General features: G+C 47.9%; 1 protein-coding gene and 1 non-coding gene across 2 annotated transcripts in view; one reads left to right on the top strand and one right to left on the bottom strand.

The window, feature by feature from the left end:
* Positions 1-9693, bottom strand: part of STX8 (syntaxin 8) — a 207191-nt gene that overhangs the window by 103277 nt on the left and 94221 nt on the right. The window lies entirely within an intron of this gene.
* On the top strand, positions 8326-8398 carry TRNAA-CGC (transfer RNA alanine (anticodon CGC)). The gene has a single exon. It is a non-coding gene; the product is annotated as a tRNA-Ala (tRNA).

A 9693-nucleotide genomic window follows, 5' to 3' on the forward strand; every position in this document is an offset into this window, starting at 1 on the left:
AGCATCATGCACAAGGTCCTGGATTTGATCCCTAGTACCTCCATTCAAAACCAAACAAACCAACCTAATTACCTCCCTTTGCAAACAAAAAACCCCAAGATTAAAAAAAAAAAAAGTGATCTGTAACTAATCACAGCACCAGAATCTGCAAATTATTTCATTTTATTTATTTTTTATTGGAGGTCCTGGGAGTTGAACCCAAGACCTCATGCATGCTAAGCACGTGCTCTACCACTGAGCTATACCCACTTCCCACGCACAAATTATTTTAAATCAAGCAGAGTGGAGGTTAGCCCTGAAATGGCACACTTACTCGCATCACCTAACACCCAGGCTCTCTCCTCTATGGCGCTGACCACTGTAACCGATGCATGCTTCACGGGGGCAATGAGGTGTTATCTCAGAGCTCCACTTTCCTGCAGCATTTTGAGAGCCTTTGTCAAAATATACATTTGTTCAGAGAGCTCTCTGCATGCAACATGACTCGACAGAAGCTAGCAGAAGCCACCTGAGAGCAGCTGACCCGCCGACTCGGGTGTGGACGAGGTGGAGGGCTTCGGGCATGATCAGACATTTGCTTTAGGAAGAGAAAATGACAACAGGACAAACAGTGCTGAACACCCACTATGCGTCAGACACTGGACGGAGGTCCAGGAATACCCGAGTGACAGGGCAGACACAACCCCTGCCCTCAGGAAGCGTCCGGTCTAGCCCAGACAAAGCAGAGCAGACAGAAGGCTGTGCAGGAGTTCCAGGAAGGAATGGGCTCTGAACTGGGCCAGGGGCGTAAGCTCAGGGAGGAGGGACCGTGGGGAATGGAACTCACCCCACGTGGCACAGTGCGAAGCTCTCTGCTCACAGGCAGACTGACCAGGGCTTCGTGGATCTGCCCCCTGGAGATGCAGAATGGCAGCGCAAACCCCTCTGCTGTTTCTGTGCATAAACTCATGAGCACCGTCCAAAGGTCAGGGTGGGTCAGGAGGCCGGTGAGGTGCGGAGCTGTGATCTCGGGAGTACAGCTGTGCCTGGCCTGGGCTGGGGACCTGCTCCTGGAGACCTGGAAGTTCCTCGCATCCGAGCACCCAGAATGGGGCTTCCTGAACATCAAACTGTAATCCCACGGGCCTGAGGTGTGGGTTTCGAAAGACAACCTTTGTCTCTCCACTGTCTTCTTTTCTGTTCTCATCTGCCTTGGCCACGGCACTCCCCAGGCCCCAAAACACAAGCCTCAGTCCTACGGGAACCACCACCAAGTTCCAGTGTTTCAAACTAGCCCAGCACCGCGTCTCTCCAGGGAGTACTTGCTGAATGAAATGAAATAGATGAATACAAAGCACCCAAGGACAAGAGCACCTGCGTGAAGGCGGGGCTGGGGGCGGCTGTGGGGACCGGGCTGCCCGCGGGGACAGAGGGCCGTGGCTGTGTTAACCCCGACAGCAGGAGCCTGCAGGGACTGCAAGGACGTGCTTCCTTCCTCTCCTCCCTCCTTCCTCCTATCCTTTCCATCCATTCCCTCTTTCCTCCTATCCTTTCCATCCATCCATCCATGGAAGCAAATGCCAACACCCAAGAAGTGATGAAAATCCAGCACAGATTCCTAGAGATTAAGTGGCAGCTACAGCGTTTCCACAGAAGAGACGTGACAGCATCAGTGGGGTTGGAGGCGAGGGGACAGGACTCTGCCTCTCACACTCCCTGTGGTGTAGGATTTTTAAAAATGTTCTAATTTCCAGTGTGTCACGGACCGATGCTTTTACAAATACAACAGAAAATGAATTACAAGTAAGATGACATTTTTTTTTTAAACCCACAAAATGCAAGCCGACTAGTAGAGCATTTGATGTTGTGGCCATGCCAAAATGCCATGTTCCCACATCGATGGCCGTACTTGCCTCTCGGTGCACGGGTAACAGGGTTCAAGGGCAGGCTCTGGTCCCGCAGCCACAGTTCGGGTGAGGTGGCCGGCTTGAAGCCGGGTTTACGCAGCAGACATGCTATCGGTGCTTCTGAAGTGCTTGATCCGAACTACAGCTCGCACCCAGCGCGTCACAGCTCTAACCAGGGTCGGCCGTGACAACCAGCGAGGCGCAAATCTGTTCAGTCGTGTTCGGGCCTCGCCGTCACAGCACACAACTCCTGATGCCTGGATTCTGCACCTGCCCAGGCCCACAGCCTGAGGAAGGACCGGAGGCCTCCACACAGACCTGTGGCGAGGCTGGTGGGGCACAGCCTCTAGCTCCATCTTCCTTCTCCTCCTTTCTCTCTCTCCAGGCACCTCGCCTGCTGCCTTTAGACACTCACCCGTCTGGGTTCCTCGCCTTCTGTCTGAATCTCATGATAAACGAAACCTCAGGACCCTTCACTTGAGTTCAACCCTGTCCCATCGGCACCTTCCTTTCACTGACTTCCTGGCACCCCGGGTCCACCCCTGGGGCATCAGTGGCCTCTTCAGGTAAGGAGCCAAACCTGGCTTCTACCTCAACATACTGTCATGAAACAGGTCCCTCGTCAACCACCTTGAGACACAGTCATTCCAAGAGCAGTGGCTTCTCTTCCTCCTCACCGTCCACGTCTCTCCACGGCTTCTCAAGCACGTCGCCCACCTCTCCCCTGTGAATCTCATGATAACCTACTGCCCGCCTCTCTGCCTTAGACCTCTAACTCCCACGCCAGCCCCTCTTCTTCCCTTGGGGTTTGCCCAGTCCTTGTCCTGGGCCCCTCTTGTTGGCAACAGTAATGACCCTCCTGGATTTACTGACCACTTGACTATGACCCACAACTCTCGGCGGTCCTCTCCCTAGGAATCTGGTTCCCTATCTCCCAGTCTCTCTAGAGCCACATCCAGTGTCACCACTGCCTCAGATGGGCTTCCCAGGCCGGGGTGCACAGCAGAAGCACCCGGGGCTCTTTGAAGGTACCCCGTCCCCGGGCCTCACGCTCAGAGGCTGATTTTATTGGACTGGAGGCAGGGCTAAGGCTTTTTTGTCTTTGACACTCAGCATTTAAAACCACTGCCTGAGAACAATGCTGCTCAAACTTGGCTGCACACACTGGAGTCACCTGGGGGAGCTTTAAAAATAAAGATGCCTGGTGCCTACTCCATAAATCCTGACTGAATTAGCTGTAGTATAATAAAGAATACATTTGGTTTCTGTCCCCGGTTTCTGGCACAGAGTTCCTAAAACCCTTGGGATTTCCTTAGTGATAGGAGTGTCTTCTGTTATTCATAACAAGCTCCTTTCAACCACATGTCGAGTTTCTGCGAAGGCGGTGACTCTGGGTGGCCCCTGGACAGCTTCAGGATGGGGGCTGGTCGCCAGCAGGAACCTTGTGATTAGAGGACTGGAACTTTCAGTCCTACTCTAGGAAGTGGGAGGCGGGGCGGGAGATTAAGCTGAATCACCAATGATTTCGTCAATCAAGCTTACATAACGGAGCCTCCATAAAAACCCCTGAACAGCGGGGTTCAGAGAGATTCCAGATTGGCAGATACAGCCACACGCCAGGAGGGAGATGTACCCCCAACTCCATGGGGACAGAGGCTCCTATGCTCGGGACCCCACCAAACCTCACCTTGTGAACCACTTCATCTGGCTCTCCACCTGCATCCTGACAATAAACTCTAATAGCAACAACAGCATTTTCCTGAGTTCTGTGCATTCTTCTAGCAAATCATCAAATGTGAGTGGGTAGGCATTACAGGGACCCCCAAATTGGAAGTCAAGCTGGACAGGAGTGCTGGTAACCTGGGGACCTGATACTTGTAATTAATGTCTTAAGTGAGGAGTCTTGTGGGACTGATCCCTTAAACCCGTGGAGTCTGATGTTCATGAGCGTTAGAAGTGAACTGTGGAGGACAGCCAGTGGGTGTCGGGTTAGAGAATTTGAGAACTCCGCATATTTGGTGTCAGAAGGAAAAACCTCTTGTTGGTATTGGGTGCAGCCTGGACACCAGGATTCTAAAAGCTCCCCAGGAGATGCTAGTATGCAGCAAAAGTTGAGAATCATGGCCCCGGATAACGTGGGTACCTATGCATCCACCTTTCACTCCGAGTAAGGTCTTCGCTCTAATCCACGATCTTGACTGCCCAGCCACAGCGACCTTGTTTTAACTTAAGGTACCAATGCGATTTCGTGCTTAATCATACAGTCCTGTATCATGCGCTGCTTTTTTAAATGTGTGTACTAGTCCTCCCTCCCTGACCGTAATGCTTCCTTTTGGAAGCTTCAGACCCTGACTGGTAATTCTCTCCAACACCCCCTCTGTCAACTACACCGTGAGGCACATAGCAGGAACTCAGCATGTACGGCTGATTACACGTTCCTTTTCAGGTAGGAGCCCTCAATCTAACCCCAAATCCCTTGCTGCACTAAGGTTTCTTGATAGAAATAACGGCATCAGACACTTCTTTTCACCTCCTGTGACAGCTATCGTGGCTCTTTGCATTTTTTTTTTTTTACACTAAATCAAGGTTTATTAGCTATGGCTGCAGAATCTAGAACAGCAATCTGAATGGAGATACTTTTTTTTCCCCCAGAGAGAAAAATCTACCTTTTAAAAGTATTTATTTGGAAAAGGAAAAATAGTTTTCACAGCATAGTGGACCAAACTGACCATTCCTCCACGAAGTAGCGAAAACTTTTTCAGTGAGTTCTAAGAATTGAGTCAAATCTACAAATTATTCTAAAGAAAATGAGGTACTGAAAAAAAAAAAAGCATAGGACAAATCTCCATCAGGAGACGGTTCTAGAGCTGTACCAGACAAGACAAAGCCAAGAGGATTTATTTAAGAAATAAAACACAACAAACTATTTTCTCCTAGGAGCTGGCTCTTTTACCACGTTCTTCTCAGTTTTCTGGAAAATGGGGAAATGTTTTCAATGAGAATTGTCTTGAGTGCTAACAGGGTCTGTCTTACTTTCCAAAAGCTTATTCATAATTGATCACCTTTTTAATAAGGGGGGTGCACCACAGATTCCAGGAAATATGTGGCATTAGCCGAGATCATTCACAGGAGGAAAGTAGAAAGTTGAATTCCAGCAGCAACAGGGATAACAAACAGGTTCCAGGATCAGGACGCTCTGTCCAAGAACGCCAGGGCTGCGCACGCTGGGTACCAGAAACCGTTCTGCTGCCAGAGAGTTGGTCGCTGGGCTGTAAACTGGCCACGGCCTCAGGTCTCACCCCCAACTGAAAGGGCCACTCACACCCCCACTGGGAAGACTGCGTTTTCTGAGCTTGCAGACCTCTCTGTCACTCTTACAGAACCTGGTTTTTGCTAAAACAAAAACAAAACTGGGGGAGGGAGAGAGGTAAGAGGAACACACATCCACTCTAGCTGCTAAACCTCGCAGGATTCACAAAGACTCCAGACGGACAGGAATGACCTGTGTGTGGATTAGGAATCATCTTTTGTTTGAGAGCAGATTAACTTCTCCACAGTTGCGTGAAGGCTGCCCTGCTGTCCACTGACTAACCCCTCGTGGTCCTGTGTAGGGAAATTAAATCAGTATGAACCAACCCGCCGAACCCCCGGCTGGAATAAGACTGTTGGGGTGTGTGGATGAGGAATTAGTAACAATTTTCATGTTCTCTCTCACAACCTTCTTGACGAGAAGTTAGAAAAGCATCTAAGAACAGGCATTGAGTGTTCTCAGACGGGTAACCCCGCGGCACACGTGCAGCCATCTGTTGGCTGATTGAGTCCTGGGAACCCATCAACTGTCCTCTCAGCAACCCCTGCCCGCAGCGGCTGCCCCAGACTTCTGCAGTTCTCTTAAGCCCCTGAACCCATGTCCACCTCCTTTCTGACCCTCAGCAGGTGCTCTTGGCAGTGATCTCAGAGAAGAGAGATGTCCCTCAGGAAAACGCTCTGCTGAGCGCTCCCACCTCTACGGCTGAGCTTACCTATACGTGCCCACACGTCCTCTCTCCTCTAAGGAGGGTCTGCCCCCTGTCTGCTGACCCCAATATATCCCCCTTCTTTGGACGCTGCTCCACCCATAGCTTACTCTCCTGCACCTTCGAGATGAAGACGGCTCCCTCCTCAGCCGGCAGACATGCTCCCATCTTTCACTTTGTATGAAAGGTTAGTCCTCAGACTCACGCTTTTGAAGCTTCTTTCCTTCCTTTAATGCCAACTCTCTTGAGAAGTTGGTCTACAGGGCTGCTGCCCACCTTCACTCACCGGAATCTTCACTTCCTCTCACCCCATCACAACCAGGCTTGCAGTCCCGTTACTCCAGGGACGCTGAGATAAACCAAGGAGCTGAGAATCCCAGTGGCTTCTTCCCAGTCTTCATCCTACTGACTCTTCTACAGAACCTGACCTTCTCAGAACCCTGGACCTCCCGCATCCTCATTGCCACTCTCTGAGAGTCTGAGCTCTTCGTCCTCTCCAACCAGGGCATGGGATTGCGAACAGGCATGCCTTCCCCATCTTTTAACAACTGAAGTCTAGTTGACTTACAATGTTGTGTTAGTTTCTGGTGTGCAGCATAGTGATCCAGTTATACACACACGCACACACTCTTTTTCATTACAGGTTACTACAAGCCATTGAATATAGTTCCCTGTGCTATACAGAAGGACCTTGTTGTTTATCTGTTCTGTACATAGTAATTTGTATCTGCCAATCCCAAACTCTCAATTTATCCTTCCCTCCCCTCAGCCCACCCTCATAACCTTAAGTTTATTTTCTATGTCTGTGAGTCTGCTCCTATTTTGTGAATAAGTTCATTTGTGTCATTTTTTGGGATTCCACATATAAATGGTATCACATGACATTTGTCTTTCTCAGACTGACTTAATTCATTTAGTATGATAATCTCTAGGTCCATCCATGTTGCTGCCAATGACATTATTTCATTCCTTTTTATGGCTGAGTAGTATTCCATTGTGTGTACACACACATCTTCTTTATCCACTCATCTCTGAACAGGTATTTTTATAGGCAAAACCTATGTGTGTGCACATAAATTTGGGGGGATGAAGGGTCTATAGGGTCACTAGCCCCTCAGAGTCTCTGACCTCCCCCAAAGTGAAGAAACACTGTTGGATCACGGTAAAGCCTCCTTACTAGCTTCTCCATCTCACGTCCTCACACCTACCCAAACCCCTACAACCTACCTAATCCCGACCTAATCCAACCTTCACGTTACTATTGAAATTATTTTTCAGATTACATCAGGGGTGGCAAATCTGGTCCACCTGCTCTTACTATATAGTTTACAATATAATGGACTAGAGTACAGCCATGCTCACTCACTCACATACTGAATATGCTGACATTTTTTTCCCCCAGATGTGTGAACTTTTTTTTTTTAAATTGAGGTGAAAGTCACATAACAGAAAATTAACCATTTTCAAGTGAACAACTCAGTGTATTTAGTACATTCACAATTGAGCAACCACCCCCTCCTAGTGCCAAAGCACTTCCATTACCCCAAAAGGAAACCCTGCTTACAACTGAGCCCCCTTCCCCAGCCCCTGGCAACCATCAATCTGAGTCCTGGCTCTACATATATTTGCCTATTCTAGGCATTTCATATAAAGGGAATCATACAATATGTGACCATTGTGTCTGGCTTCTTTCACTTGACATAACGTTTTTGAGGTTCAGTCATGTGATAGCATGTATCAGTACTTTACTCTTTTTCAGGGCAAAGTAATATTCCAACATACATACCACAATCTGTTTATCCAACTAGGACTGCTTTTGCAGTATGACTGCAGAGGTGAGGAGTTGCAACAGAGACTGCATGGCCTGACATAAAGTTGAAAATATTTATTATTTGGCTCTTTGCTGAAAAAATTTGCCAACCCCTGGATTAGACATGCCCTGAATTTCTGAAGCAGTGGTTTTGAGAATCAGCTTGTTAATGCTCACTGCAGCACTGTTTAGAACAGAAAAATGCTAGAAACAAAATGTCTATCATTAGAGGACTGGTGTAATTACAGTAAATCCATACTGTATAATACTATGCACCTCCTCACAGAAGAATCAGGTAAATGCTGATACAGAAGATCTCCAGGTCTGATTAGGTTAAAAAGGCAAAGGATTATAATACGTGTAGTACATACTCCCTTTTTCCTAAAGAATAACCCATAAATAAGTACATACACACATATCTGCCTAAAACTTCCCTGAGAATCACAAAAAACTTTCACTTAATTAAATATTGTACCTTCCTGTACTGTCTGAAGTTTCTAGCCTTTTATAGGCATTTATTATCACTGTCAAAAGATGTTAACTAAATGAAGAAATTATTTTTATTCTTTATAAATCTCTGTATTTACCTATGATAATGAAAAAGCAATCAGGGGGAGGGTATAGCTTAGTGGTAGAATGCATGCCTCGCAGGCATGAGGTCCTGGGTTCAATCCCCAGTACCTCCATTAAAAAGACAAATAAATTTTTAAAAACCCTAATTACCCCCCTCAAAAAACTTTTAAAAATTTTAAAAAGAAAAAGCAATCAAATAAATATTATGCTTTTAAAGAGGAAAAACTTTAAAAATCAAAACAAAACACTATGTATGTAAAAATGAATCACCATTCTATATACCAGAAATTAAAGCACTGTAAATCGACTATACTTCAATAAAAACAAACAAAAATGCTGTCTTAAAACCGATGAGTTCTGACTACAGAACCATGAAAAATAGACTGGGAGAAAGTCTATTTTATTTTTCAATGAGATTTCACTTTTTTAACATTCCCTCGCAGGTCAGTGACCCTACAAAGAAAAAAAAGAGACCTTCCGACCACAGGTTGGGTTTCTATCAGCCAGAAAGCTGAACACTGCACCAGATGATCTTTTCAGATGCCATCCATGTCAGTCATGGACTGGATTTGATCCTAGTTTTCCACTGATTATTACCGAAAAGCATACGGTACGTGTCAGACACAGGTCGCTGCAAATCTTCCACCTCCACAGAGCTCGGTACAGTGGTGACTGGGGCTTCAGCATATGAGGCAGCCACGACAGGTGGGTTGGCAGGGTTCATCTGTGTATGCTGATGGTCCCTAAACATTTTCCAGATGTGTTGATCAACTAAGACTGCCACCTACCACAGCCTGTGAAAGAACTGCTCCAGGACTGTATTTTTCCTCATCCCTCAACCGCAGCAACCCCCCGGGCTCCCGGGCTAGGTAGTCCTCTAAGTTTTGAAGCCAGCTGAGTACCAGTCCTGAGCCTGGACAAGGGGACAATTAGCAGCACTCAGCAGCAGGGCACCTTTCCACCCGCCAAGCCCTTGCTGTTCGTGCCCCAGTGTTAGGAGCCTGCCTGATCCCTGTTCCCTGGGATTTAAGCTTCTGCTTTGCTCTGGGTCCCGGTAAGATGGGGGCTTGGCTTGGTGTCCCAACCAGTCTGCTCCCTTTGGTCAGGTCCCCAGAGCTTGTTGCTGAAGCCCCCTGCCAACTATCAACCCACTAGAGATGCCCAGATGGACCCACAACACACTTCCCAGCCCCTGGGATCTCTGTGTGCCCGGGGCCTCCTGTTAGACCTGCCTCGAGGAGAATGGCTGGTTCTCTTCCCCCAGCCTACATAGGAGCTCCCTTCTCCCCTTGATCCCTTCTTCTCCCACCATGAAACTCTGCTTTCTGGACCCTGACTCCTCCTCCCTCTGGGTCAAGCCTGCCCTACTGTGGACCGAGTCCTCATGACAGTATCTGCTTGCTCACAG

Source organism: Camelus dromedarius, chromosome 16 (assembly GCF_036321535.1).
Source record: "Camelus dromedarius isolate mCamDro1 chromosome 16, mCamDro1.pat, whole genome shotgun sequence".
NCBI lineage: Eukaryota > Metazoa > Chordata > Mammalia > Artiodactyla > Camelidae > Camelus > Camelus dromedarius.